The sequence below is a fragment of the Eleutherodactylus coqui genome, chromosome 1 (assembly GCF_035609145.1).
Source record: "Eleutherodactylus coqui strain aEleCoq1 chromosome 1, aEleCoq1.hap1, whole genome shotgun sequence".
In the NCBI taxonomy this organism is placed as follows: domain Eukaryota; kingdom Metazoa; phylum Chordata; class Amphibia; order Anura; family Eleutherodactylidae; genus Eleutherodactylus; species Eleutherodactylus coqui.
Genome location: NC_089837.1, coordinates 50,008,089 through 50,032,497, shown reverse-complemented (window position 1 = coordinate 50,032,497; position 24,409 = coordinate 50,008,089). Strand labels below are relative to the sequence as shown.

At 43.0% G+C, this 24,409-nt stretch overlaps 1 protein-coding gene and 1 pseudogene across 1 annotated transcript in view; both read right to left on the bottom strand.

The window, feature by feature from the left end:
* Positions 1–24,409, bottom strand: part of LOC136620599 (cytochrome P450 2C14-like) — a 274,638-nt gene that overhangs the window by 115,306 nt on the left and 134,923 nt on the right. The gene's annotated exons all lie outside the window — the stretch shown is intronic.
* LOC136620694 (cytochrome P450 2C14-like) lies at positions 320–23,501 on the bottom strand (annotated as a pseudogene).

Sequence of the window (24,409 nt, the reverse complement as noted above, 5' to 3'; positions counted from 1 at the left end):
GAGCGAAGCTTGCTCGAGTAACTGACCTTACCAAGCGTGCTCACTCATCTCTAATAGAGAACAATAGATTCTATTTGAAAAGATTTGGTGGAGAACCTCTTTAAACAATGATGATGCGATACAAGATGTGTTATGCCAACATGCAAAGCAGCCCAAGGAAAAATGAATCTTTTATAGACTCAAGGGATATTGTGTGCTGCTTTATTTAAAAAAAAAATAGTGCCATAAAATCAGTACATGAGCTTGGAGAACGCGTTTCGGACTACATAGGAGTCCTTGTTCACCTCCAAGTTATGCCAACATGAACTGAAAGTCTGGCTTATTTGCGAGATGTGGCACAGATCTCAAAGGGTTTGGGGGAGTTTGTAGTCCCCATGGCAGGAGAGAGGTCCAGTTTGGCTCCCGGTGTGGGCTTGAAAGTGAAGTTTTGTAAAAGTGTTGTGAAGAAGAGGAATAGCTCCATTTTAGCCAAAGTTTCCCCCGCACAGCTCCGCTTACCTACAAGGAAGAGAAAATATCGAGAGAAGATGAGAAATATTTCGAGATTACAACTGAATGGAATTAAGATGTTATACATATCTAATATAAAGCTTTGGGACTTTGATTTGTCATAATTTACACTTGTTACTCCAATGGTTATTATTTCACTTTAACATGGAAAGCCAAACATCTTGATTAAAATGGTACTCTCCACACCCTCAGGATCTCCCCTGCACAATCCCAGCCAATCTGACTTCCGGCAGAATAGTGTAGTGTTAGGCTCTCACCCACCCATAGCCCCTTTCCCTTTCTGGTCTGCACATTCTCTGATCCTTGGACGGGTTGCCACAGACTGCACAGAAGGCAGTCATTTTGTGCATTTCTGGACAACCCTTTTAAGGGGTCTAACTTAGACCTGAATGTCCTTTTTTCCTCATTGGGTCATGTAAATGGGACAATGTTCAGCCGATGAATGGGCAAACATTTGCTCACTGGCAGTTAAGTTCGTTTATATCTTCCTGTTTAAACAGGAAGATATGCAGCCAACAGCTTACAGCTCTGTGGGGGCGAACTATCATATAAACAATTGTTTGCCTTCACACAGATGACCATCTGGCCATGTAGACAAAAAGAACCAGCTCTGACTGACAGAATCACTGTCGGCAGGGTTCAGGTTGGTAACCTTGATTGTCAGTCAGCATTCTTTAGCATGGGCAGATGATTTCCTGTGTAAAAGTCTTTGAGATATGTCATCTGGACTTTCATGAAGTGGCCCCTACTATTAAAAAAGCATTTTAAGTATTACCTATTGAGAAGGGTATGAAGGCCTCATTCTTTTTGAAATTTCCTTTAGAGTCAAGAAAGTGTTCTGGATAAAAGTCATCGGGTTTCTCAAAGTAGGTTTTATCTCTGAGTGTGGAGTGCAGCAATGGGATAACAAGAGTGCCCTGGAGGGAAAAATAACAATCCGTTATGAGGTATACCCTATAGAACAACAATACATGATGTAAAAAACAGCAAATGACACAAAGGCACATTAACCCCTTGAGTGGCGGGTTTCCTACCACCCTGTCGTGCCCACCAGGGCAGGTTTTTTAAAATGGTCTAATCATTGAATTTCAACTAATTTTGCAGGTGCGTCTCAAGAGCCATAACTTTTTCATTTTTCCATTGACATGGCCATATAAGGGCTTGTTTTTTGCGGGACAAGTTGTGATTTTTTTAAACAGGGGGGAGCAAAATAAGAAATGGGGAAAAAAGAAAAAAAGGGGCCATGTCATTAAGGGGTTAAATAATGTATTAACTTCCTTCTCTGGGTCATTACGACGCATGGATACCACATGTGTCATTGGATTTTTGATTTTTTACAAAGTAAAGGGAGACAAGTGTTTTTATTATTTTTTTTATAATTTTTTACCTTTTTTTTTTAATTTTTATTTATTTATTTATTTTTTTTGTCCCTTTAGGGGACTTCCACAGGGACCCATCAGGACCCCCTGATCACATCCCGGGGGTCCGATGGTGACAGCCCTTTACATGCTGCAGTGACAGCCCTTTACATGCTGCAGTCACATAGACTGCCGCATGTAAAGGGTTAACACAGCAGAGATCGGAGGTTTTCTCTGATCTCTGCTGTAAGAGCTAGTACCTAGCTGTCCTCTGACAGCTAACAACCAGCTCTCCCTGCCACAGAGACCATCGGCTTGCTTCTGACAAGCCGATGGTCTCTATGGCAACCTGTAAACAAAGCAGGAGATTGCCGGCATATCGGCAATATCTTCTGCTGGTTTTTCAAAGCCCTTGCTTTGTTCTCTGTGGGTCTGTGCAAGCAGAGCACACTGTCACAGCTTGTGGCATTGTGCTCTGCAGCTCCCATAGTGATACATAGCCCGTAAATCTTCCGGGCTGTGTCGCTATGAGCAGTGGAGCTTGTCCCGGAAAATTTCCGGGCGTGCCACTCAAGGGGTTAAAGGTGTGAGTGATCCTAATGCAGATTAGAGTTGGTATCATGATTAATGGAATGTTAACTGCTACGTATTTAAATATATCCAGCAGGAAAAACAAAGGACTGGACCATGAACTTCAGTTACACCTCTGGATAAAGCTATTCAAATATTCTTGGAGTCATAGCTAGCTTTGCTTCGCTTAGGTCAAAGATTTAGTTTGCTGCTGTAGCCCAGCATCTAGATGTGCCGGTCAAGCAAAAGGACTTATTTGTGCCTCTACTGCCACTCAGTACTCGGAGCACATGACCTACTAGCCTTCAATTTGACTATTTTCCTGCTTGGAGGTATCCACTATAAAGCTGAACATTATTTCTCACCTTTGGAAGAAAATAGCCTCTGAATGTGACATCTTCAGAAGTTGCATGTGAGACACTACTTGGTGCAATATCCCCGAAGCGCTGGATTTCATGAATGACGGCATCGGTATATGGCATTTGTTTCCTGTGTTCCATTTGAGGTGGAGCCAAACCAATCACTCTTTCAATTTCATCATGTACTTTTTCTGCCAGGAAGGAGAAAAGATGTTACTTATTATTCATGTGTATCTACATAGCTGGTGACCGAACAAACCTTAATGTCAACCCAGACAAAGGTTTTAGGACAGGAAAAAAAGCTTAAAGGGCAAAGTCATTAGAAAGGACATATGTTAAAATTGTAAAACGAAAGATCTCATTTTACAGCATACAGTATAATTTGACTGTTATGACTATGTTATCACCAGAAGACAGAGGACTATTGACAGAAGCATTGGTCTGTCGGAAGTAGGAGGTATTTTTCACAAAAAGGGTTGCAGAAGATAAAACATGGGTAATACAATGCTGTAGAGAGAAAACATCGGTAATATGATGTCATACAGAGGCACCAGGTACACTTACTATGACTCATAGGGTCTCCTCACAGCCTTGCAGGTCCATACTACAGAACTAGTCACTATGTGTGCCTCAACATGGCAATGCTTCTAGCAGAAAATAACCCTATAACACGGCATGTAATGAGGTATGTCATGGCTTGATTCATGAGGATTATGTAGAAACAATGAGAAAAAAAATCTCTTATTGTCTCCGAGGCACCCATGGAATCCTGATCCTTAAACCTCTGCTAATGTATATTTATGGAGCGGGTTGAAGCTAGCTGTCTGAGCGATGCAGCACGACCAATTGGCTCTGAGATAGGGCAGCTCTCCTCATTGGAAGAGAAAAATAATTACTAAAAGTTTTTTAGTGGCCTTCTTTAACAATCATTATTGCAATGCTAGCCAAACCCAACTACTCTAAATTAGATGTGTAATTCAATAATCACACTGTTCCCATAAAATAGACAGTTTATTTGTTGTCTATCATTAATATAAAAATTAACATTAGAGAACAAATAAAATGTCCACTTTATGATTATTAGGAAAAAAAATAACTAGAATGAAAAAAGCATATTTTTTAAACTCTAAGGGCGCCTACCCACTGGCGATTTTTTTTCTTTTGCGTTTTGCGTTTTTTCTCAAGAGCAATTAGGATAGAATGTGTTCTTGTCCACTTGCGTTTTTTTTTTTGGTCCGTTGCAATTTTTAACATAGGAACTGTCAGTTGCATATGTGTCCTTATTTTTCTCTTAATGCACCCATGAATGTCAATGGAAATTAACGGAAAAGGCGCGAAAAAGCCGCGAAAAACGCATGGAAAACACGCCAAAACCGCACGGAAAACGCTGCGTTTTTCACGCACGAAAATCGCAAACGCCAGTGGGTAGACGCCCTAAACCTAAAAAAAATTGTGCTTTGGTCCTATAAAAATGCCATAAAAAGAATAACAAATAAAAAAGTTATATGCATTTAACTTGATTACTGAGCAGAATCTAGTCCTGAAGACCTAAAATATTCTGGAACTGAACAGTTTACAGGGACATGTACATTAGGCCTTACTGTAAAGCTATTCTTTCCTGCTATGAAATCACCTTCATGAAGTAAACAAGATATCAAAGAATAGAAATGAATACCAAATGACTGAATAAAAGAAGAAAACTTTTCACAGATTAGACTTTTATAAAATCACGTAGATAATTTTTATTAAGTAAATATGTTTAAAAACACCCACACTAGGGCTTGACAACTGAGGCATGGTGTCCCTATAGGTAATAGTGGACCTCAACACCCCAGCAACAGAACAAACACTCAGACATATGTAGAAAGAGGGTGAGAGAGGGTACAGTAGTGTACCACCAATGCCTAAAATACATAGATTGACTGTATAGTCAGGCAGGGGGTGAGGAAGCAAATCTTTTTGGGCTTAGTGTAGTGGCTGCCAGGACGATCCCTAACTGAGCCTAATAATACTGCTAGATGCCTGTGCCCAACATCCCTTTCAAATAAAGAAATCCCCCTAGAGATCTTGACAGGTCCTAAAATAAAAAAGTAGCAGAGCCTCTGGCCTTGATGGTAGTTCAGGGCTTGACCTACTATCAAGGCCAGAGGCGCTGCTACTTCCTCACACCCTACCTGACTATACAGTTAATCTATGTATTCTAGGCACTGATGGTACACTGCTGTACTTGTACCTGGAATGGATCTCTTATTGGGTTACTAAACCTTTATTGTCCCTGTCATAATTTTTAAAATAGCGGGAATTTCAGATGTGATTTTCAATTAAGACTCTCAGTGTTAGTATCTTTACCCTGTGTCTTCAACACAAAGCTCTCTTACTTCCTTAAGATCTTCCTTATAGGCGGTGAAACGTGTCAAGCTAGAAGTTCTAGAATACATAGTGGTTATCTATTTATCTTCTAACTACTGAGTTGGTTTCATCAGTACTATACCAGTTGTCCTGACTGGGGACATCCGTTTTGCAGTGGGTGATCTCTACCCTATCCTACTCTACTAGGTCGTTTATTATGACCAATAACTAGGGTTTCTCATCCTCTTTCTATACATGTCTGAGTGTTTTGTTCTGTTGCTGGGGTGTTGAGGTCCACTATTACCTATAGGGACACAATGCCTCAGCTGTCGAGCCCTAGTGTAGGTATTTTTTTTTTTTTCAAATCAATTTTTATTCAAGTTTTTCTAACAGACAAGTCGTCTAGGATATCAAAAACAATTATCTTTTCACTCAATGCAAGAAACAAACATTCATTTGGATCAAAATACAAGCTTAGGTTGAGGTATAGCTGTTTGCTTACATTCATACTAAGTACGCATTTTGCATCTCAATCATCCTGGTGCTTTGCGCTACTTAGCGCTAATCCTAAGACCAAGGCGTTGAGATAAAACATCAAACATAAAATTCTTAATAAACAATTAAGTGGAGACTGGGGGGGGGGTAAATGGGGGGGTTGGGGAAAGGAGGGGGGGACGGGAGGGGGGTTCAGGTGGTGGTGGTAGTAGGAGAGGGACCTCTATGAGAAAAGATGTCCAAGAGCCTCAAGCTGCGCCAGGTGTTCCAGATTTTGGTAAATCTGTTATGTGTGCCATTCTTCCAACTCGATAGCTCTTCTAGATTGAAGAGACTATCTACTCTTTCTTTCCATTGTTTTAGTGAGGGGGGTGCTTCGCATTGCCAGTGCAGTGGTATTAATGCTTTAGCTGAGTCTATTAGGAATGCCATCAGTTTGTCCTTTCTGGGGTGGAATGTTGCGGAAGGCTTCCAGAGGAACAGTATCTCTGGTGAGAGTGTGAAGTTTGGTTTAATTTTCCTCAGGATCTCCTCAACTCCTTTCCAGTAGGATTTTAGGGGGGGGGGGGCAGTTCCACCATAGGTGGAGGTACGACCCCTCCTCTTTACCGCACCTCCAACATTTATCGTGGGAGGCTAATTAATAAGCATAGAGCCACTGCGGGGTCTTATACCACCTTACAAGCAGTTTATAGTGCGCTTCCTGAGCCATAATGCAGGGGGAGATACCAAATGAAGTTGCTAATATTGAATTGATGTCTTCTTGGGATAAAGACACACCAAGCTCTTTCTCCCAGGAGCTAATGAAAGCTGGTTTAGTTATACTCTGAGGTGTTATGTAGCGTTTACGTAGAGGAGCAATTTTCCTTAATTTCGGGTCTTTATTATTCAGGGTAGTCTCAAAGGGAAGCAAAGGTCTGGCCCCTTTATATCTCTTAATGAATTCTCCTATTACGCTGGTCACCATTGCTTGGTGTAGAAAAGATAGCTTATGCGAGGGCAGGAGGGTTTGGAGTATCTCTGAAGGGGAAAGATGCGCTATGGAAAGCAAGTCTCCAATCTTGAGGGTTCTGAATTTTTTCCAGACCAACTCAGTGATTGGATCAGCCCTGAGGTCCAGTAATTTGTGTATTGTATTCAGGGGAAAGGTTGGTGAGGGTGACGGAGCCAATCTCTCTCTTACCCCGTCCCATACTTTACACGGGCCTGTCAGCAAGGGATTAAAGTTTTTTGCTCTATAGTGGGTTTTTTCGGGTAGCCATAAATGCCCCTCCGAGGCCTCCCTGTTATATTGCAGGGCCATTGCTGCTAGTAATTTGTCTCCTATCGGGTTCACTAGATTCATCCAGTAACCTAGTTGTGAAGCCCTGTAATAATCGCTTATGTTGGGCAGGTCGATGCCTCCCTCAGGCCCCCTCCTTATCATTAGGCTATAGGCCAGTCTCGGCCTCCGTTGTCTCCATACAAAGCCGGAGAAAATGGTGCGCAGGGTTTTAAAAAAGCTTGTAGGGAGGTGAATAGGAAGCATCCTTATTCTATATAGCACTATTGGAAGTATATAAGACTTCAGGATGTTCTTTCTACCGAACCACGATATAACTGGTATATCGTATGATCTCAGAAGGTTCTTAATTTTGTTTACCAGTGGTATGAAGTTAGCTTTGAACAGGTCTTCCGCTCTTTTTGTTATAATCACTCCTAAATAGTCCATTGATACCTCTGACCACGTAAAGGGGGAGGATGTCGAGAGGGTGTTAGAAATGGCACGGGGGATAGAGATATTCAATACTGTGGATTTATGGAAGTTGATTTTGAAATTTGAAATTTCTCCGAAGAGGTTCAGCAGCCCCACTAGCCCGGGGAGACCCTCAATAGGGTTGGTGATCAAAAAGACAATATCATCGGCAAATGCCGCTGTAGACAATACCTTGTCCCCAATAGAAAGGCCTTTAATGTTCGGGTTTTGTCTCACTTCCACCAGGAGAGGCTCCAGAGCCAGAACAAATAGTGTGGGGGAGAGAGGGCACCCCTGCCGTGTACCGTTATTTATTTCAAATGGAGGGGACATAGCATCGTTTACTCGCAGTCTCGCGTGGGGTTTAGCGTAGAGTGTAAAAACAGCAGATACAAAGTCTGGAGGTAGATTGTAATTAAGCAGTACACTTTTTATGTATGTCCAATTCACCCTATCAAACGCCTTTTCTGCGTCTGTGCCTACAAAGGCTAGGGGAATTTGGTGTTTTGGGGCATAACGAGCTGCGTGTAGTAGTCTATGACAGTTGTCTTTGCCCTCTCTCCCTCTCACGAACCCTGCCTGTTCCCCGTCAATCAAGGAAGGGACCAGAGCCTCGAGCCTTTTCGCCAAAAGCTTCGCCCACAACTTTACGTCCAAATTAATAAGCAAAATCGGCCTATAATTTCCGCAAAGTCTGGGGTCTTTATTTTCTTTCGGGATAAGGGTAATCTGAGCCTCCTGTGCCTGTCTAGGTAGTTCTTTACCCCCCAGTAAGGCGTTAAAGAGATCCGTTAGCCTTGGAACCAGCACTGCTTGAAGGGTTTTATAATAGGCTCTGGTCAATCCGTCAGGGCCTGGACTTTTGTTAGGTGGGCAGGAATCTATCAGGTTTTTTACCTCCTCTTGGGAAACCGGGGTCAGCAGAGATTCCGCTTCCCGGTGATCCAGCTTAGGCATGTTTACTTTCTGGAGGAACCTGTCAATTTGCTCTTGCATACTCTGATTCCCTTCTCCCGTGTGGGATGCTTGTATGTTGTATAATTTTTTATAGAACATCTGGAATTCTTTGGCGATTTCCTCAGAGGATGTAGCCATTGTGCCAGATGTGGTTTTGATAGCTCTAATTGTGTTGTTGGCCCGGGCTTTTTTAATTAGCGATGTCATAAATTTGCTGCCCCTATTTCCTTGCGCGTACACAACCTGCTTCATAAAGAGGCTCTTTTTATTGAACCTCGATTCAAGGCAGAGTTTCAAATCTTTTCTTAAGTCTTCTAGTCTCTCCAAGTTATCAAGAGTCTGCGAAAGTTTGACGGATTGTTCAAGCTTAGCTATTAATGTGAGTTTTTTATCTATGTCTTTTTGTAATTTTTTCTTGACCCTGGAGCCTAGTGCGATTAATAGGCCTCTGACATAGGCCTTATGGGCCTCCCAGACTGTGGGGGTGCCGACCTCTCCGTTCGCGTTCAGAAGAAAGTATTCCTCAATGGCTTTAGAGAGCTTTATAGCCTCTTCTTCTGAGTCCAACAATGATGGATTTAATCTCCATCTCCACTCTTTGCCGGGTGGGTAGATGGGTCTGAGCAGGGTGTGTATGGGGGCGTGGTCAGAGATGGTCAGCGGATCTATTATCGTTTTATTTAGAAACTCCAATAGTCCCTTGGATATCAGCAGGTAGTCCAGTCTCTGAAAAGAGGAATGGACCGAAGAAAGAAAAGTGTAGTCCCTCACTGAGGGGTTAAGGAGACGCCATACATCGATCAATCCCAATTCCTGGAGGCCTCGGTTAAGTTTTCTTAAAGGGGTTGTCCCGCGAAAGCAAGTGGGTCTATACACTTCTGTATGGCCATATTAATGCACTTTGTAATATACATTGTGCATTAATTATGAGCCATACAGAAGTTATAAGAAGTTATTCACTTACCTGTTCCGTTGCTAGCGTCCTCGTCTCCATGGTACCGTCTAATTTTCAGCATCTAATCTCCAGATTAGACGCGCTTGCGCAGTCCGGTCTTCTTCTTTTCTCAATGGGGCCGCTCGTGCAAGAGAGCGGCTCCGTGTAGCTCCGCCCCGTCACGTGCCGATTCCAGCCAATCAGGAGGCTGGAATCGGCAATGGACCGCACAGAAGCCCTGCGGTCCACCGAGGGAGAAGATCCCGGCGGCCATCTTCAGCCGGTAAGTAAGAAGTCACCGGAGCGCTGGGATTCAGGTAAGCGCTGTGCGGAATTTTTTTTAGGTCCCTGCATCGGGTTTGTCTCGCGCCGAACGGGGGGGCTGTTGAAAAAAAAACAAAAAAACGTTTCGGCGCGGGACAACCCCTTTAATTTGACCTGCGAGATCTGGGATCGGCCCACGGATGAGTCTAATACAGGATTAAGGGTGACATTAAAATCGCCCCCCAATATCACGTGACCTATTGCAAAATGTTTGAGTGTGTCGAACTGTTTGAGTAACCACGTGACCTGGTCAGTGTTTGGAGCGTATACATTTGCTACAGTGATTTTAACATTATCCAAGAGACCTTTAAGAAATAACACCCTCCCCTCTCCGTCCGAGTATTGGGACTCACATACAAAATTCACAGACTTGTGAAGGAGTATGGAGACTCCTTTAGATGCCGAGGAGGGGTGGGAGTTATGGAAGCATTGGGGGTACTGTCTGCCTGGCAATGCGAAGCACTTGTCCCCTCTAAAATGCGTCTCCAGCAGGAGAACAATTTTCGAGTTGTACCTTTTTAGCAGCAATGCGATGTTGTGGCATTTCAGAGGCGAGTTGAGGCCCTTGACATTGAATGATGTGAGGCGTAGATCATTCATAGTTTGCAGTATGTAGAAAGGTAGAGCGATATCTGAGAAAAGAAGATAATATTAATTGGCGATTATACTTTTGCAATGTACCACTGGGGTCCTCACCTGAGGGGTAGGGGGAGGAGTAAGGAAAAGCGGGGGAAGGGAAGGATGAGTAGGTTAAAGAAACAGAAGTCAAGTATAAACAGTAATGAACTTTGGCTCTCTGCGCCCTGTTAAGGAAAGGTCCGGTATGATCCCGGTCCTCCTCCGGGGGGGGGGGGGGGAGAGTTTCAATCGGTATTGCACTAGTGACCCCTAAACACCAGGGTCACTAGGGAAACTATCAACAGCCTGACCTGGCAGGCGCCCTCCAGGACTATTCGTGTCCTGTAGGGGGAAAGACAATTGTTCCCGAACTGGGAAAACCTCAGAGTCGCCACCCAAGGGAGAGAGTGGGGGTCTAGAAATATGTGGTATAAACCCTTCTTCATCGGCGGGCAAACTGCCAGCTGATTCCTCTTTCCCTGCCCAAGATAAGAAACTCGGGGCAATATTGGGGGCGAATCCCCTCCCGTTCTGTAAGCCAGGGTCTCTTGATGAATGTTGTGCATCACCCTGAGAAATACTATTCGCAAAATATTGTCTAAGGGGGGGGGGGTCTGAAGCAGGGGGTACAGGACGCAGGGCTCTGTGTATCCGCTCTATGTTAATAGCTGCGGCTCTTTCTGCTCCTAATAATGAGGTGAAAATCTCTATTGCAACTTTGTGGAGACAGTCAGTAGCCCAGGATTCAGGGAGCCCTTTGATGCGCACGTTGCTGCGCCTGTTCCTGTTCTCTAAGTCTTCTTGCATTATAAGGGTTTTGTTAAGCTGCTCATGCTGTTCTTTTATGATTTTCTCCATCTCACACGAATGTGTGATAATGGAGGCAAAGGTGGATTCTAAGTCCTCTACACGTCGCCCCATTTGCTTCAGGTCCTCCTTAATCTCTGTAAGATCTAACTTGAGTGGAAGTAGGGCTTGGGAGAATAAGTCTCTCATAAAAGCTCTAGAGACATTCTCTCCCTCTTCCTCCTCTGATGACCCCCCCCCTCCTCCTCTGCCTTACTGTGAGCTGCTGCAGAAGCTGCAGAGTCCCGGGCCGGCGCCATCTTTAGCTGGGTGCGGGAGGAGCGCGCGCTCCGTTCTTTAAGGTATTTCTGCATATCTGTTTGTCCCTTTTGCGATCGGGGTGTTCCTGAGGGTTCCCCTCCTCTCTCCTTTGTAATCTTCCCCATCTGCGCTGCTTGTAGCTGCTGTATTTAGCCCTGGAAAGCACCGCTGAGACGGAGCCCTGTACTCAGACCACCATCTCGCTCAGCGGCCAGGCTCCGCCGCCCCTAGTGTGGGTATTTTTAAACATATTTACTTAATAAAAATTATTTACGTGATTTTATAAAAGTCTAATCTGTGAAAGGGCTTCTTAGAATTAACTAGACTTTCTGTACCCCGTGAATTGAATAAAAGAAGAAAAATGAAAAAAAAATACTAGTAACCTATAAATATCATTTTTGGTCATAGTGTCTCTTTAAATCCTTGACATTGTAGAGCATTTTATGAGTTTTATACATATAATTCTTACGTTGAATTTCTGGGTGTTTCATCATCAACAAAAGTCCCCAAGTCAGGGTGGTTGATGTAGTCTCCATTCCAGCAGCAAACAAGTTTCTGACCAGTGCAGTTAGGTTATCATTGTGGTAATACTCAGATTCTGGCTTTCCCTGAACAACACAATGGAACAAAATTAAATGCTGAATTGTGTTTTATCCATTTGCATCTTTCACAAATTATGGGCTATTTAAAAAGGCCAGTAAAACAACTTTGGAAAAGGATTGAAAAAATATTGCTGTCTTTTCAAATATTTAAAAATCTGTAAAAACCTATATTTAAAAACAGTGCCACTGCTGTCCACAGGTTGTATGTGGTATTGCAGCTAAGGCTTTATTCATTCTACATTTAGTCTTTACATCCAGAGGCCTCGTACCACTTCAAGATGTGCCTCCTGGATGTAATTTATCTGACATTGACAGTTGCTAGAAGGGGGACCAATAGGTATCTGTCTTGACAGTTTTATGTTGGTTTCCGGCATTCTGTGGTCGACCACACTATTCTTTCCAGCACAGAATGCCAGAAACAAACAGAAACCCGCAAAAATGGAAATTTACTGCTCTTCATTTCAGTACCTGTCAATAATGGCTGAAAAAGATCCAGGTTTCCCAACCCAATCCTGTTTTCTGGATTTCAGAATGGAGCCAGGATGAACCCCTGAACGTAAAAGTATGACTGAAGCCTTAGACCTGTTCACTTGACTGCCGAGCTGTAATACTAGTCACAACCTATGGACACAGTTTGTTATGCAGTTCATTTCTATAAACTAGTCAAGAGCGTACTGTACATGCCACGGAAGCCCAACACGTGGCTGGTGTGAAAACTTTGGAGAGAGGGATCAAAGCCCTAAGTGGTCCTTTCCATTTTCATCTAGGTTCCCCCAGACCAATTGTATTGCTAGCCAACATGAGAATAGGAAATTAGCAAAAGAATTAGGAGGGTAACAGACACCTTCTGGCATGGAGGGCAAAATCTGTCAACATAATAGGTGGTCCATTCTGATCAATGAGGCAAAGTTTATCACAAACTAGATTAGAGGATTATATCTAAACTCTGCATACAGTGTAATCCATGTTTAGTTTACTTATTAATACTGGTAATGGTCCATGTCTTACCTCTTGTTGTTTGACTAGGAAGGCATCAACAAGGTTCCTCTGGTCGTTTACATCCAGTTCTTTTTTTCTGTTTTGTAAATGTTGCTCTTATGAATTTCTGAAACTCTCTAAAGTTCCTAAAAATTGTTCTGTGAGCTCCGGGGAGCCAATCCATCAATGATGGAAAACTGTTATACATCTAGAAGGGCACAAACATAAGTAATAATCAGTATATATACAAACTGTAATAATAAGGGCTGTTTACATTTGTGCCTTCTATACACAACAGTTAAATGTTTTTTTTTTTTTTATGAAGTGGTGGACTGCTGTAAAATACGAGACTATATTCAGGTCTTTTGCTCCAATTGCCATCTCTCCAGACCCCTCCAACCGCCATGTGCCTCCTGGAAGCTGGTCAAGTGCAGTTTAACCATTCATACTGCTAAGCCCAGTGATTAGCTGCAGAGGTCATGAGCTTAGATGGCACATGGTTGCGTTATCGAGAAGTAAGCAAAGACTTGGGGGATTGCAGCAGTAGGCGGAAGCAAAATACATGAGTATTATCTTCCATATTACAACCTACCACTACTTTCTGGAAAAATTAAAGCTTCTGGACAACCCTTTTAAATCCAGTCCTGTAATCTTTAAAAGGATATTTTAATTTCTACAAATAAGGGTACAGAATTTCCAGTCTACTTTCTGTATCATTTTTTCCTATTTTCAAGATCTCTACTTGCTGTCTTTCAAAAAGAACCTTTATTGTTAACTTACAGTGGATCCGTCCTGGCAATGGACACACAGGTACCTTTCTCATTTGAGTACAGTCTGTACTCTTCAGCTGCACTCCATTCATACAGGGCCCCCATTTTTGTGATTGTTGGCCATAATTTAAAAGTTTGGGATAACCCCTTTACGTCTCTGACAATTTTATTAATTTTCCAATGTTGAGCTTTCTTATGAGCAAATGTCTTTAGTCAAAATTACAAAAACTATAACATACTGTAATATATTTCTGACTTACCCGGATCCAGGGGCTTCCCAGGAGTCTTAGATTCTCATTAGTTAGGCTCATCAGCCTCAATATGGTTGGGTCCTCATACTCAAATCTTTGACTGAGCAGTATGGACACAATGATATTGGCCACTGCACCGTTAATACTGGTGAGATTATCAAAGGGTTTTCCTGTAAAATTGGAAAAAATTAGTTTGAGGAGAAGAGAGGGGGAGATGATCAGCACTACACACTACTGCATGGAGCACAAGACTGAACATCATTCATAAAGGCAGCATCATCTGCATGAGTATGGTGAGGAAGAATTGAGGAAGCACATGGGGGGTTGTGAGCGCCCCACTGTGGATACTGACCCATCTGGTGTTGGCCAGAATTGCCAGTAGAGTAGTTTGGCCCTGATGGGGATCATCCAACATTATCCATCCAGTGTCACACATGATTATAGACCTTATTCACTCACCTGCATATGACTTCAGCTTCTGTACTAAGCACTCAGACTCTTCAATGATCTTGTTTTCTATGGCTTTCTTGCCCATTCCATAATCTCGTAATGCTGTGAGTGTAAATCTTCTCATCACTTTCCAGTTCTCTCCACTGGAAAATACAACACCTAAATGCAATAAATACATGCTATTCCTATTCTTAACACATGGGAATAGAGAGGTCCAGTATGGACAAGTCCTTATCAGAGAACAGCGAAAAGGATGTGAAAAGAACTGGTATGGAGGCGCAACACTCTAAGCTACTAGAAGATGTAGATCAAAGTCCAATGTGTGATGGTGAAAGCACTTCTTTTTTATTATTTTTTCAGAAATTAAAAACCAGCAATGGAATACGCGTTTCGGGGAAGAACCCCTTCGTCAGTTCGGCTGGCGTATTCCATTGCTGGTTTTTAATTTCTGAAAAAATAATAAAAAAGAAGTGCTTTCACCATCACACATTGGACTTTGATCTACATCTTCTAGTAGCTTAGAGTGTTGCGCCTCCATACCAGTTCTTTTCACATCCTTTTCGCTACACTTACGCCCACACTGGTGGAGCGTCATCTGGTTGGCAGCACCTCCACCATTCAAAATACTCAATCATTGAAAACTCTTTGTACTCCATAAATATTCCACTACCCTCACTGGGTCTTGCTCCACCCTCCTTTTTCATTTCTTTTACTCTTATCAGAGAACAGGTCACCCAATGATTAGCTGAATCCTCCTGATCAGTTATTAGGACAAGCTGCCTGTGAGTTTTCAATGGACAGAATTTACATTGAATGTACATTGGGTGCATGTACAGAAATGCCCCGTGACCTACGTCCAGGGCAACATTTTGTAGTGGCCATCCATACTTATTTAATAGAGAGGGATCCCTGGTGCAGGTTTCCACTCCCTACATCCATACTGGTGCCAGAGCGGGGTTCCTCGGGGGTGGGATTTAATGTATTCTTAATAATAGAAAATAACCCTCTGAAAGGACCTATGGAGGGTTTTCCAAATGTTTTATTTCTAAGAGCTAGTTTTCTTCTGCACATTTAATCTCTTCCTTTGTAGGTTCTCCTTGTGTCACCATATGGTGTATACGATTAGCACCATATTGTGGCTGTAATCTAACTTAAAGGTAATGCTTCTAGTAAAGAATATCCTTATAAAACTACTCTACACCCAGTGGTACATGACCATATTTTATCTCTGATTTTTATGGGAGTTGATGGCTTTTGGAGGTATAGTCTGAACTTCATACTCTGAAGTTGTATGAAGCTTTAATATGGCCATTTTTTCTCATAAATGAGATTTGTTACTTTAAAATCTTTTCCGAATATAGAAATATAGAATTTACAGAAGTAAGAATTATGACTTGATATCACAAATCAGATTAAGAGCCCATTAATCTTATTATATCTCAGGTCTTAAAGTGATTGTCTGCAGGTTTTAATGAAAAAGAATGCTTTAAAATAATACAAATATTAATACTCCCCTCACTGATCCCCACCACTCTCATTCTGATGCATCTTAGGGATTCTGCTGGTTCCGTACTCTCTGGTCCTTGTTGAGATGGTCATGTGACTGCAGCAAACAATCACTGCATCTCCTGGTCCTCTTGTCCTTGTTGATATAGACATGTGAGCACTGCAGCCAATCAGTGGATGTAGCAGGTCACTATAGTGGTGAGGTTGTCAGGAAAAGGCTGCAGAAAGTCACATGTCCATCCTCACAGGGCCTAGGAGATCAACAGTTGATGCCAGGAAGTTTTGAGTGAGAGCGGTGGGGGATCAGTGAGGTGATAATCACTTTTATTATTTGAAAGCATTCTGAGCGAAAAAATACTGGAATCAAGCTCATTCTGGCCGAGGGCCATATAAGCCTTATGTTTGCATTCAAATGGCTGATTGTAACTGTAAGACTGCATAGTAAAGGCTCATTCACATGTGTATTTGTGCAGTGTAATACGCAGTGAATAGAACCTATTGATTTCAATAGGTTTGTTCACATGAGCATATGTTTTCACATGATGTGCATAGTAGTCCCAGTAGTAACAATGAATCCCCTATTGACCTCTGGCTGGGCAGCATCCCAGACTTTCCACTCCTTAAGCCTGCAGTCCCGGACTGGCAGCGGCAGCAGCCAGTGAGCCTGTGACCGCCGATCCCTCTCCTTGGTGCCTATGCTGCTTGGCGTACAGGATTGCACAAACGCAGGGGTTGGCGGTCAGCAATCACAGACTGCACTACTGCCGCCGGTTTGATGCATAAAACAAGGTGACGGGATGGATTGGGCCGGCAAGCATTATGTTTGATGTGTGTGAGCTAGAAAAATCCTTTAAATGATTTCAATAGAATTTAGATATTTAATGTTTCATATGTATATTGCCTCCCTCACATATGAAAGCAGCAAAGTGCTTCAAATAAATCGTAACTAGAGATGAGCGAGCATACTCGTCCGAGCTTGATGCTCGTTCGAGTATTAGGGTGCTCGAGATGCTCGTTACTCGAGATGAGCACCACGCGGTACTCGTCTCGATTAAACGAGCACTGACCATTGAATTCAATGAATTTATGAATGGGTGAGTGACTGCTGCCTCTCATTGGCTCAGGGGGACCAATCAGATGAGAGGCAGCAGTCACTCACCCATTCATAAATTCATGAATGGGTGTGTGAGTGGAATCTGCCTCTGATTGGTCAGGTTGGGACCAATTAGAGGCAGCTCATTCAGCAGGCGGGGATTTTAAATCCCCGGCTGCTGAATACTACTCACAGCTGTTCAGAGCAGTTCAGGAGGACTGCCGCTGGCCGCGCTGAACTCCGTCTGCCGGGACAAGGTGAGTATATATATATTTTTTATTTTTACACATTTCTGGATGAATTGCAGGGAAGGGCTTATATATTTAACCCCTTCCCGACAATTCATCCCGCAATCGCCGGCAGCCCATTGCTTTCAATGGAGCCAGCTGTATTGCCGGCTTCATTGAATTCAATGGGCTAACATCGTTCTGCCGGGACAAGGTGAGTATATATTTTTTTAATTTTTACACATTTCTGGATGAATTGCAGGGAAGGGCTTATATATTTAAGCCCTTCCCGACAATTCATCCTGCGATCGCCGGCAGCCCATTGCTTTCAATGGAGCCAGCTGTATTGCCGGCTCCATTGAATTCAATGGGCTAACATCGTTCTTCTCTGCCACAGCTGTTACAGCTGTGGCAGAGGAGAACGATCTTTATGCTGACAGTGGGGGGGGGGGGTGTCTCACTCTTGCCACTATTGTGGCTTAATAGTTGGACCTGGGAACTTGAGATGCAGCCCAACATGTAGCCCCTCGCCTGCCCTATCCGTTTCTGTGTCGTTCCCATCACTTTCTTGAATTTCCCAGGTTTTCACAAATGAAAACCTTAGCGAGCATCGGCGATATACAAAAATGCTCGAGTCGCCCATTGACTTCAATGGGGTTCGTTACTCGAAACGAACTCTCGAGCATCACTGAAAGTTCGACTCGAGTAACGAGCACCCGAGCATTTTGGTGCTCGCTCATCTCTAATCGCAACGCTTTGCCGCATTATTTTCGGCCGCCCAAAAATACAATAGACTCTGCTCGAAAATTGCTTCCCTGGAATGCGCTGTGATCGAGCGGCTGTCTGAGAGAATCCATTAAAAAAAAAATGGGAAACTCTGACAGTGTTTAGCGCTGTACTGGAAACGCAGCGCTAAAAGCTGAAAAATTAATCTGTGTGGGAGGCCTAAAAGTATTGAATTTCTTCACTATTATTACTCATTTTATTTCTATTTTGTTCTACTACTGCAGGATTCAGCAGAATCAATACTGCCTACTGATCTACTATAGAAGGCCTATCCCAAGAATAGATCGTCAATAATTAATAACTAGACAATCCTGCTATTCTAGAATTATTGGGTTTCGGTTTACCAAATGTTCTGGATTATTAGATGAAAATAGGAAAGGGAGGAAACTCAAAATAAAATGTGAGCAATTTATTACTAGTCCCTTAACTTTGACTTTTGGAGGGGGATAGTTAGTATAAGAGAGACTGCTTACCATTGTTCCCTAATAACTTGGTAGTCACAGGTACAATTGGTCTGTCGGAAAAGGCATCAGCATGGTTGATGAGCGCGTCCTTAATAGTTTCATAACCACACAGGACAACTGTTTTTGTCATGCCTATATTGACACTGAACACCGGGCCGTACGTCTTGGAAAGCTGTGAAGATATATTGTGATTAACTGTATCTATAACTTAAGGAGATAAAGACAATGAAACTAATAGGTTAAAAGATAACTTCTACCATGGACCTTTGAGTATAGGGGATTGTAATGTTTCTCTCCTTGGAGAGCCAGTACCACAAGGGTGTAGGGACTCTTATAGTCCATGCAATGCTCCCTGGGAATAAGCTATGCAAATGAGTGATGGAAGAATCCTCTACAGAACTACCTATTGGATGGCAGCTACCCTATGAGTCAATACCTGACTTTGTAACATGAATGGAGGTTTGTCTGACATTGTCAGATATTGACTCATAGGGTAGTTACCTTCCAATAGGTGGCGCCGTGGAGGAATATTTCATCTCTCATATATTTTTAAAGGAATAAACTATATATGAGAAATTCAAAATATGAACACCCAGATCAGAAAATTAGTAATTTACCTGATAGTGACAGAAAATATAAGCACCTAAGGGTCCTTTTACAAGGAACAATTATCTTTCAGTTTATCTCTAGCCTTTGTGAGGAAAGGAGCGCTGATCACTCAGTATAAACACTGCCTGCGACCGAACAACAAACGATAATTCATTCACTGGTCATTCGTTGTCAAGTTTATGCAAGGAATAAAGAACTAACAATGATCTGATTATCTATGACTGCCTGTTTACTGTGAATGGAGGTGGGAGGCCGGAAGTGATAATTGTTGGGATAACTGACTTAGGGCTCATGTCCACGGGCAAAATAAGAATTAAATAGGAATTTAAAAGAATTTACCCATCCGGAGCGGACCGGGAAGGTCTTCTATTCCTCACGGCCGGATCTTTCTTGCTTCGGCTCGGCGGATGTGCCCGGCGCATGCGCGCGGCACGCCGGCGATGTGCCGGCGACGTGCCGAGTTCATCCGCCGGCCGAAAAAGAAGATCCGGCCGTGAGGAAGAGAAGACTTTCCCGAACCGCTCCGGATGGGTAAATTCTTTTAAATTCCTATTTTCAGCGCTCATGTCCGCAGGGCAGGAGGGACCCGCTGCAGATTCTACATGGAGAATCCGTAGCGGGCCTGATTTTCCCCGTGGACATGAGGCCTTAGGCGCCCAACAGTCATCCTGTGTAAAAGGACCCCAACTGTCACTGTTTCATACAAAAAAGCTACTGCAAAACATACTAGAATTGAATCATTAATTTCCTGAAGACAGATTTGGATTCAATTATCCCTAATCAATCACTGGTGGGGGAAGAGGTTTGTCTGTATAGTTATTCCTTAATTAGAACACAAGAATATCACCCCAAAAAGCCTGTCTAAAGCCTATACCTCCCAGTAGGAAGCCTTAAAGTGGACTCTGGTTAAACCATAAATATCTTCTGCCTACCTGTTAAGTGCAGAAATGTGTCGTTGACTCTTCAGTTGGCACCAAGAGCAAATATGCAGTATAAGGCCTCCTGCACAAGGGAGTGGCATCCTTACGTTGGCCGCATTGCGGCCAAAAAACACGGGGAAGTGAAAAAGCCATGATCGAGTCACAGCTAAAATTTGCGTTTTCTCATCCAATCACACGGCCCCGTGCAGTGGATTAACAAAAAAAATGCGCCGCAGCCTGGAATTCTCTTGGACAGCAAAAATCCTCTGTGTGGATTCTAATGCTTTATGTTTTTGCAGCATTGGGTGCTGCTAAATTCGCTCCCACTCCCTTTTTGTTCGGCTCCCATAGGAGTCAATGGAAGCCTCCAAAATGTATCAGACGAAGAAAAGAGCAAGACCTATATTTTCCGTCCGCGTATAAAATCAACTGCCATATTCGGTGGTGTATGTCGTATTTTTACTGGCTCAAAGTTTTTACGTGGATAAAAAAAAACATTATGGACCAAAAAAAAAACATTGTGGACCAAAGCTTTAGAAGGTTACAATTTTCAGGGGACGTTTAAATGCTGCTAAATAGCCACGTAGAAACGCTCATGTGAATGAGGCCTAAGTGTGAAGGACTGGAAAGTGATCAGCACTCGTAATAAATACCTAAACTGCCTCCTGGAGAAACAGTGTATGAAAAGCATTTCTCATCTTGGATTGTGGTTTGAACAATAAAGACTCATCTACAATGGCCAATTATGGAGCCCGAAGACTTATGTGCCAAACAATTGGGCCATATAAAAGAACAAGTGATCAGCTGACAAAAGAAAAAAACTCTCGTTCATAGGCTGATCATGACATTTAGAGGAGCATAAAAATGCTGGTTGGTCCTGTAAACAAGGAGATTTACAGCTGATCATTCTTCCCCAGAGCTGTCATTGATCGTATTAACAAATCATCTTGTGGTATCCTTCAATGAGACTCCGGTCCCAAAAGAAAGTGGTTTGCATTCTACTGAGGGCTCGTTCACAAGGGTGTGAAGATTTTTTGCCAGCTGTGTCACAGCCACAGTGTGGAAGAAAATCACGCCTACGGGGTGCTAAAACTCCCGTTTAAATGCCCGTTCAGGCAGCCGAGTGTGGCGATTATACGCCGCACTCAGAATACCATTGAGCGTCTGTCGGCAAAGGGGCGGGACAGGAGCTATTATGCTAAACTCCTGTCCCCTCTTCGCCCCTTGTCAGCTGCCAGCCATGGGAGGGGTTGGGATGGGGCGAGAGCTTAGCACACTAGCTCCTGCCCCATCCTGCCCCCTCAGATGGCAGCCAGACATTGCAGACAGCTGGCAACTGCCTCCCATTTCCCTTTTTCCCGGCAGCTCCTATAGGCTCCAAAAGGAGTCTATGGCATAGCTGGAGTATTCCGTCTGGGAAAGAGTTCTAGAACTATCTTTCTCGGCCGGCGTAAAAATGGCCGTTGGGAATACGGAACATACGCGCTATCTTTGCCAGATGGCCATTTTTTACACATAAGGTTTCCAATGCATCAGATGGGGAGGATATATCGGATGGTTTTCACAGCCACTATACGCTCGTGTGAAAGAGCCCGGATGTTGTGTACCATTCATTTATGCTTTAGAATGTGTATATATGTCTTTAAATGTGTTTTGCCATAGTTTAACAACTTACAGGTGCTGGTGTAGGTAAAGTTTAGTATAGACTGAGTTAAACAGCCCAGCATTGTAGTTCCACACCACAGCCTATCAGCACCATTCTACTGGGTGAAATAAAGTCTATTTAAGTCCATCTTGAAAGTTTAATATTAGATGCTAATTAGAGCTTCAGTTAAGCTCACAGAAACTAACTGCTTGACTTGGCCTAAAGGAAGTAGATGTGGAGGCCCTCTATTGAGTGGCCAACTGGCGTACTATCCTGCCCTTGCTACACACAAGATTCCACAGGATTGGCTTTGCTGATTAGAAGGCTCCCAAGGGAAGGCTACAGACTTTCGAGCTGTTAACGCTTCAAATTAGTGCAGTGCAGAGGTTTGGCAGACTCCAGGGCCATGAGCACCTCACAGGAGTGCCGTATGGGGCTAGGTTGCTTGGGAGCGATCAAAGTCAGCACCAGTACACAAACTGACATTGATCAAAATGTGAATCCAAGCTAAATACAAATTTCAAAGGCAGATTCTGCCTGGATAAAAATATTCAGTGGAATCCACATGTGAATATGCCCTTAGAGCGGTCATCACTCCAAATTTATCTATTTTAGTAAATTAATGTTTTTCCTATAAAATAATTTTAGAGCAGATTTCCCTTGAACCCTATCGGCTCTGTGAGGATATCATGATATGCCACCAATAAGTTAAATACGACACTCATTTTATGCTGGAATCCACGGAAATGTCGGAGTTTTGTTTCTTTAAACTATTACAGTGTTATGACTTGTGAAAACCAAAACTCTTCTTGTCTTCTCTGGATTTCAGTGTCAGGTACCTCCCCTGAGATTGAATGTAAGAGGGCACTCCAGTACATGCTAATTTTACGTTGATGTTATTCTGTTTCTTTCCCTGGCCATTTTGTATGGTAATGGCTGCGGTGTCGGGCCTCACATTGGCGGAAGCGGAATGGGCATTGCCAAAAAGGACGACCGCAAAGATGGAAAACTCTGCATAGTAAGCTATATCTAAAAGTGAGAAAAACGGAGTGTGTTGCCTCTGAACAACTGCGAAAAAGCTGAACACGGTCATTTTAGTCCTTGTGAAGGGTCAGAGACCGTGCAGAGAGACAGCCAAGTGAGCGCAGCATGCCATCGCCACCAACTTGTATATTTAAGTGGCTGTAAAATAAAGCTCTGTGAAGTGCAGGACAATATCCAATCTATACCCAACCTAAGTAAAGTTGGCTGTGAGAATGTGGCCTGACTCCGGTCATCTAGTGCCGCACTGGCACTAAAGATGATCACAAGAAATCCCTGTCAATGGAGATTCTTTCTGTGCAGTTATAAAGTGGTGATCCTGTGCGGGGTGAGCACATTCAGTACGGTCCCCTCTCCCTCTGTGCCGACCGATCTCAGAGCCTGAGCGAGCTTCTACAACAGCAAAGTACATAAGTTTTGCCTAGTTTGCTGGGCAGAAGGGGTATTCCAAAGGGAGTGGATGGCCCCATGTAACCTAATCGTTGTAGCTTACTCTTCTTTTGGGCTCCAATCCACCTGTCAATGTCCCTAAATGGTATTTCTTTGAGAATATCTCTAAGCTTTATGTGGCCCTTATGAATAGTATTGTTCTGAATGTGGCCCTTCGGTGAGAAAGCCCCCGCATTATATTATTACAGAATTTGTACATTACCTCCATGAATGTTATATGAGGCTTTGACATGTCCAGCATGAGGACATTCCCAATGATCGGTAAAGGTTTTGGTCCAGGTGGGAAATTTTTGTAATTTCCTTGTTTCTGGTTCTTAAAAGCATTGACCAAAAATAAGATGACGACGAAGGAGACGAGAAGTGTGACCAGGTCCATGGTGAGTGCGGGGTCGGTGAAATCTAGGGAGGAATGACAGGATACTGGTTATTCCTCTGTAAATATTTAAGGTAGAACTTTACTTTAGGAGAGACTATTAAATATCCTTCCACAAACTGAATGGATTTCTTTAATATCCCACATTTTGTTATTAAAGGGTGTGTATACTTTTGCAACAATTGCCTATTGCTCCAGGGCTTCTAAAAATAAAAACATTTTGCAGAGTAAAGATTACATGCGTTTGCTTTTATTTATTTATGTACAAAATAGAAAATTCTAAGAATTTTTGCAGTAGGTTTTGTCAGCTTATTCTGTACATTTTATTTACAAAACCTGCCTTTTGCTAAACAGCTATGTGAAAAAGAGGCTGAGAAATCTGTCATTGCCTAGCTGTATAACAGTAGAGGGCGCTCCATCCAGCTGTTTCTGAGCTTGTTCTCTCTACAACAGCTGCAGACACAACTGTTCCCATATTACAGTTGATTAATGTGTCTGTATTATATAGAATTTATTTTGAATAGCCTTGTGCCTCCTATGTCTTACCATTTTACTGATCCACCTGCTGATATGCTGCCATCCCATGGTAGCGTGCTGTGAAGAAGAGAGGCCCTTCTATTCTGCAGATGGCTTCTCTCCTCACAGCACATGCTCTCAGCCAGACCCCATGTAGTTACAGGGGCTCAGTGCATTGGGTTGTGACATATACTGGTGAACACCCAATGCACTAAGTCAATGCATTGGGTCCAGCAGAGTGAGCGCTGTGAGAAGAGAAGCCGCCTGCAGAATAGAAGGGCTTCTTACCTTTAGAGCACACTGCCGGGGAGGGCAGCATAGGAGTAGCACAGAGCTACTAAAAATAAATTATATATTATATAAAAATATAATACGATCACTTATTAATAAAGCTGTCATTCAGCTGAGAGCT